The sequence below is a fragment of the Echinops telfairi genome, unplaced genomic scaffold (genome assembly GCF_000313985.2).
Source record: "Echinops telfairi isolate 266 unplaced genomic scaffold, ASM31398v2 ScPeMD7_1713;HRSCAF=2227, whole genome shotgun sequence".
In the NCBI taxonomy this organism is placed as follows: domain Eukaryota; kingdom Metazoa; phylum Chordata; class Mammalia; order Afrosoricida; family Tenrecidae; genus Echinops; species Echinops telfairi.
The window spans coordinates 16,084,237-16,090,850 of NW_022105611.1; positions in this window are offsets into that span (position 1 = coordinate 16,084,237).

Sequence of the window (6,614 nt, forward strand, 5' to 3'; positions counted from 1 at the left end):
GGTGGGGGCAAAGCAGCTCAGTGTGGGGTGGGGAGGGGGTCATTGTGCTCGTCGGCCGCGCCGGGGGCTGCTCCACCACGTATATGCTTGATCCCCCCCTTGGTGGCGGGGGAAGGGGAGCGCAGAGGTTCCGGCCAGCTTTGCGCTTTTCTCCTCCCTCCCTCTCTATGCCTCCCACCAACCTCCCCGTCTCGGGGGAGACTGAGCCCATCTTCCTGGGGCGTCCCCTTCGTTCCCCCACCTGGGTGGGCGGGAGCCAGCGGACACGGCAACTCTCCCTCCCACTGATGGGACCTCCCCCGTGAGAGTCGGCTCTCTCATCTCTCTCCCCTTCCTCTCAAGGGCTGCTTTAACCCCCAAAACTCCTTCTTCCGAGTTGTGAGCTCGGCTCCTCCCCTGTTGGGGAGGTGGGAGCCCTCCATCCTCATGTTGGGGGGTAAGAACGTTTCAGCTTTTCCACCTAGGAGGGTAGAGGGTTAATCCCTCCTCCCCCATAGCTTTCGTCTTCTCTCCTCACCTCCCCCCAAATACGTAATAGAAAAGCATCTCCTCACTTTCCCCATTCCCTTCCCCCATCATCTTGGCAGCGGGCTTTAGGAGAAGTCATCCCCCCACCCCCCTCGTTTGCAGGGCAGGGCAGGGCAGGGTGGGGTGGTTTGTCTGTAGGCTGGAGGAGGGGCTCAGATGTAGGGGGAAACAGTTGAAGAAGGTGCTTGTTGCTCGTGTTTCTCTCTGGTGCCGCTGGTCTATTATTGGTGTTCGCAAGTGGTGCTCCTTCCACAGAAGGCCACCGTGCGGTTGCAGGGCGCATGCTCCGCCCGGCCCCATTGAAACTTCCTGCTGCTGCTGCTGCTTTTGCAGGAGCATCCCGATGTTGTGGCTGCTGCCTCCAGCCTTCAAACTGAGGACAGACAGTCTCCGCTGTTTATTCTCGATCTATGCCCATCTATTCTACCGTATATCATCCGTCAGAGAAGGGTTTTTTGTTGTATTCTGAGCATTGTCTTTATCTGGGAATAGCCCTTGTATTAAGTGGCCAAAGTGAACCGAGTATTGTACAAGACATACCAGTTTACTTTCCAGGAAAGCGTGGTTACTCTTCCATTATCCACGGAGATGAAGGTGTTTCCATTAACAGACTATATTTGTATTGTGAGATTCTTCAAAATGTTACCAATAGAGAGTATGAAGTTATGACTACCGATGTCTCAAGTTAAGATAGCAGTTACAAGCCAGGCCTGCCCTATCATTTCCTGCACCCTTAGTTCTGGCATAGATGAAAGGTTGATTTTTATAATACTACCAAATAAGAGGATGATTAAGTACATTTTATAAAGATTTCCTGCATTATTAAAAAATTAAGCTTCCTAATATATTTTCATTAAGGAGTTGTATTCATGGTCTATTTTTAAGGAAGTAGTCATCGTTAAACACAATGCCTTGGTAGCTTTTAGAATATCTTGGGCATGATAGTAATGTAGTAATGTATACCACAGAAAGAAATAAGGGGATTTGGAGAAAAGGATTGCAGGTAAATTGTTTGTGGAATTTTCTTGAACCAAGTGCAAAGTCAGGAATAGGTTTTCTGACTGGCATTGTATTTTGGGTGCTATACAGTATTGCTTGCTGCTTCAGTTCTGATAGTATTTTGGCCACTATTTGATATTATTACCAGAAGGGAAAAATAAATATTTCATGTTACCTTTCTATCTAGAGTTCAATAGTGGGGTACCAGTTAAGTACAAAATGGGAATGAATCTGGGCATAGAGGAATCATTTAGCTCAGTGACTCCTTTAAATCAGACTCACTGCCATAGGCTTACTTCTGACTTAGTGACACTGTAGCACTGCCCCTGTGGATTTCTGAGACTGTAACTCTTCATGGAAGTAGAAAGCTTCATCTTTCTCCCATGGAGCAGCTGGTGAATTTGAACTGCTGACCTTGGGGTTAACTGTTCATACATGTATAAAGGGGACGTTATAGTTCCTGTTATAAGGTGATATGAGACTAGTTATTAATATTTCATGGTTCAAGATGTTTGGCAAATGGAAAGTCTGCTGGTGAAATGCAGCTACTGCGTAGGAGGAAAAAAAAAGATGGTTGACCTACGTACTTGTAATCATTGGTAAAATAATTCTGGTCCAGCTAGCAAGGTTGGAACAGAGTCTTATTAGGAAGATGTTGTGTTATCCTAGAAAGAGTTAGAAGCCATATGTTGTCTTTTTTTCATGTGTGACATTACTTCAGGCTTTATTGAATAGCCAGGGAAAAACTAGTTAAATTACAAATTTTTGCTTCTTAGCAAATATGGAAATGAAATTTCTTCAAATGACTAAGTAGCATTTTAAAAAAAATCATTTTATTGGGGGCTCATACAATTCTTATCACAATCCATACACCAGTTGTATAAAACACATTTGTACATCCGTTACCCTCATTGTTCTCAAATTATTTGCTTTCCACGTAAACCCCTGGCATCAGCTCCTCATTTTCCCCCTCTCTCGCTCCCCCTTCCCTCATGAACCCTTGATAATTCATAAATTATTATTTTGTCCTATCTTACACTGTCTGATGTCTTCCTTCACCCAGTTTTCTGTTGTCTGTACCCCAGGGAGGAGGTTATATGTAGATCCTTATCATTGGTTTCCCCTTTCTATCCCACCCTCCCTCCACCCTCCCTGTATTGCCACTCTCACCACTGGTCCTGAAGGGATTATCTGTCCTGGATTCCCTGTGTTTTCCATTGCCATCTGTACCAGTGTACATCTTCTGGTCTAGTCAGATTTGTAAGGTAGAATTGGAATCATGATAGTGGGTGGGGAGGGAAGCATTTAGGAACTAGAGGAAAGTTGTGTGTTTCATTGTTGCTACACTGCACCCTGACTGGCTCGTCTCCTCCTGGTGACCCTTCCATAAGTGGATGTCCAGTTGCCTACAGATGGGTTTTGGGTCCCCACCCTGCACTCAACATTCACGATGGTAAGATTTTTTCTTCTGATGATGCCTGATATCTGATCCCTTTGACACCTCATGATCACATAGGCTGGTGTGCTTCTTCCATGTGGGCTTTGTTGTTTCCGAGCTAGATGGCCTCATGTTTACCTTCAAGCCTTTAAAACCCCAGACGCTTTATCTTTTGATAGCTGGGCACCATCAGCTTTCATTACCACATTTGAGAAGCCATATGTTTTATTGTTGAGCAATGTGATGTGTAGTATGTAGGGCAGGTAACTTAATCTCTGTGGACTCTCATTTCTTCAATAAATAGTAATAGTACTCGAGGGTTAAATAAAATAATTATAAAAAATTCTTTCATAAAATCAAAACTTTACAAGTATTCTCATTTTTTTTCTAAAAGATGCTGGTCAGATAAAAAGGTACTTGGGTGCATTTGGAATTAAATTGAATACAAGTATATTATTGAACCATTATTGAACCATAATAAGTATATTATTGAATATGGTGGTGAAAATTCTGTGTTATACTTGAATGAGTTCTGCTTCATATAATTTTTGAAGACGGCTATTTGGGCCATGTATAAAAATCTAATTTATAGAATTTTCGTTTTTGCTTAGTATGAGTAACCTTTAAGAGGTTACTGTTAAAAGTACATTCTTCTGAGTTGTCAGTTTAATACTTTATACCTTAATAGTTATTATGATAGGTGTATCAACATGATTGTATACATCCTTTGGAGAATGGTAGCATTCTCTATCGTCTTTCTCTTAGCACTTTTATGAACTTTTTTTTTTTTTTTTATGAACTTTTAAAGATTTTTTTTTAAAGTTTTAATTGATATTGAGTCTTCAGGTTGGACTCCTCCACCTCACCCAATGATAAACTTTGGTTTTATAAACTACTTGTTTTGTCTTAATGCCATAATAATAAAAAGTCAAAACCAAACCATTGCCTTCCAGTGGATTTTAACTCTACTTGTTTTGTCTTAATGCCATAATAATAAAAAGTCAAAACCAAACCATTGCCTTCCTGTGGATTTTAACTCTAACTGTAGGGTTAGTTTAACCCTATGTAGGATTTCCGTGCCTGTAATCTTTGCTGAAGTAGACAGCCTCATCTTTCTCACTTGGCCCTACTGATGAGTTTGAATCACCAACCTGTGCTTATCTCACATGCCACCAGACTTCTCAACACATAATGATAAATATTCCTTAGTGAACATTTGTATTATCTCATCATTTCTCACAACTATTTTCTGAGGTTGGTACTATTATGCCAATTTGACAGGTATAGAAACTGAGTTTGACAGGTATAGAAACCTAGTTAAGTGGTAGATTCTGATATCCAACCCAGGTCTCAATTCAAAGCCATTAAATGATATAATTTATTGTATGAGTTATAAGTATATAATTATAATACTTTGCTGTAGTGCTATGATTTCCAAACTGCAACAAGGTGCCCCCAGGGCACTGCTGGAACTCCAGGCTCCACGTCTGGAGATTTTAAATTTCCACATAGATATGGTGATACATGACATCTGTTGATTGCTAAATGAACACTAGTTTGAGATAGTTAATGGTTTCAATATTAAATTATCCTACATTTGTGGTATTGCCAGCACCCTAGGCTCTTTCCTTCTTTCTGTTTAAAAATAAATGAATTTTATTTACAATTCAAATAAATTAAATTTAAAATGAGTTCTCTGCAAGTGCTGCAGGAAATCAGTGTAAATCAGGATGTGGGGATGGTAGGTCCAATCTGATTCCAAGGTTTGAGAAACTGCAGCACTCAACAGGAGCACACATTCTATGAAGTAGTTGTGACAATTAAGAATAAAGTAAAGTAAAAGTAAAATTGACCGCTTCTCTGTCTTTTGGCTAAGATCAAGTGAAGAATAAAGTAAAATTGTTGTTTTTCATTTCATGTAGGTTTCCCACAAAATATTAAGCAAGCAAATGGAACTATTATTATAAATGCAAATAGGCCTATTATTAGGTCTAGGGTCACTGAAAACAACAAAAATTATGGTATTGAAAGTGTCACAAACCTGGAAGTTTGGCAACCTCTGCTCTAGAGATTCAGCGTTATGGGACTAGGAAGAAGGGACTTTGGTGTACATTTTTATCTTTATTTCACAGAGAAGAAATCAAGGTGCAGAGATTAATTTCAAGCATTTATATGAGGGATGTACCCCCATAAACTGGAACTGCACTGGCCAGAGCAGAGCTTCTTAGTACACATTTTCCCCTCAGGGTGAGAATGGAGTAAATCGCTCTGAGTGCACCAGTGGCGTCTCTTGGGAAGGTTCTCTGTGGTCACAGTGAAGTTTTTGGTAAAAGCGGTTTTGCCTGCACCTCGGTTTTTGTGATGGCTGATTTAAGAGAACGGTGTGCAGATGTGAAACTTTGTTTCCTGTTGTGGGGGGGAGTGGTGGGATATGCATGTAGCAGATACTGCTGTGATGTTGAACACAGCTTATAAGGACAACACTATGGGAAGAACTCACGTGTATGAGTGTTTTTCTCATTTCAAAAAAGGGGAAATGTCAATTAATGACAAACCTTGATCTGGACAAGTGTCAACTTCCTGAATGGATGAAAATGTTGGCTCTTAATGCTTTTAGATATTGTTCTACCAGGTCAGACTGTTAATCAAGCTTTCTATTTAGAGGTTCTGAAAAGATTGCACAATAGTGTGCAACAAAAAAGGCCTTATTTGTGGCAGAAGAAGGACAGGTTTTGTCACCGCTACAATGCACCTGCTTACCCAGCCATGTCAGTGTGCCAATTTTGGGCAAAAAACAGCATGCCTCTCTTGCCCCACACACCTGACTCCTCCCTGCGACTTTTGATTTCCGCGAATGCAGTGGGACATGAAAGAACAGTGATTTGACAAAGTAGAAGAAGTGAAGAAAAAAATGAGGGAGGTGCTGTCAGCTAACCAAACAGATGAGTTTGAAAAATGTTTCCAAGAATAGAATTATAGATTTAACAAATGTATTAAATGTAATGGAGAATACTTTCAAGGTGACAAGGTTGTTTTGTAAAAAAGTTTCAAAACTTCCCTTTGAAAAAAAATTTTTTTTGGGGGGGGGTTCCCCCTTTTACCATTGGAGATCATCAAGCAGCCTATCCAAATGCTTAATTTATCAGCTCCCCTAAAAAATTTTTAGACAAACTTCAGATTAGAAAATAGTGTGGGTTTTCCAGTCTGTCCCTCCCTGCCATCTGCTTTGTTGGCTGTTGTATGCCCTTGAAGCACTTCTCCTCTTAGCCACTCCTTGGAGCAGAGCAGAAGAGTTGAATTACCCCAAAAGGTTTTCTAGGCTGTAATTTTCACAGATCACCTAGTCTTTTTTCATGCAAATTGATGCGTTTAAACTGTTCACCTTTTGATTAGCCATCTGAGTGCTCTTAACCATTTGCCCCACCAGGGTTTCTTCCAGTCTCCTTATTGTCCTCACAGTTTCACCCCTGTGCAGACTTGATTAGTTTGTCTCAAATGGATGATAATGGCAACCCTGGTGGTGTAGTGGTAACAATTCAGGCTTCAATCTGAAAGGTTAGCAGTTTGAAACTATCAGCCACTTCTTTGGAGAAAGATGGGATTTTCTACTCCCATAAAAGTCTTTTTTTTTTTGCCCCATAAGGTCTTA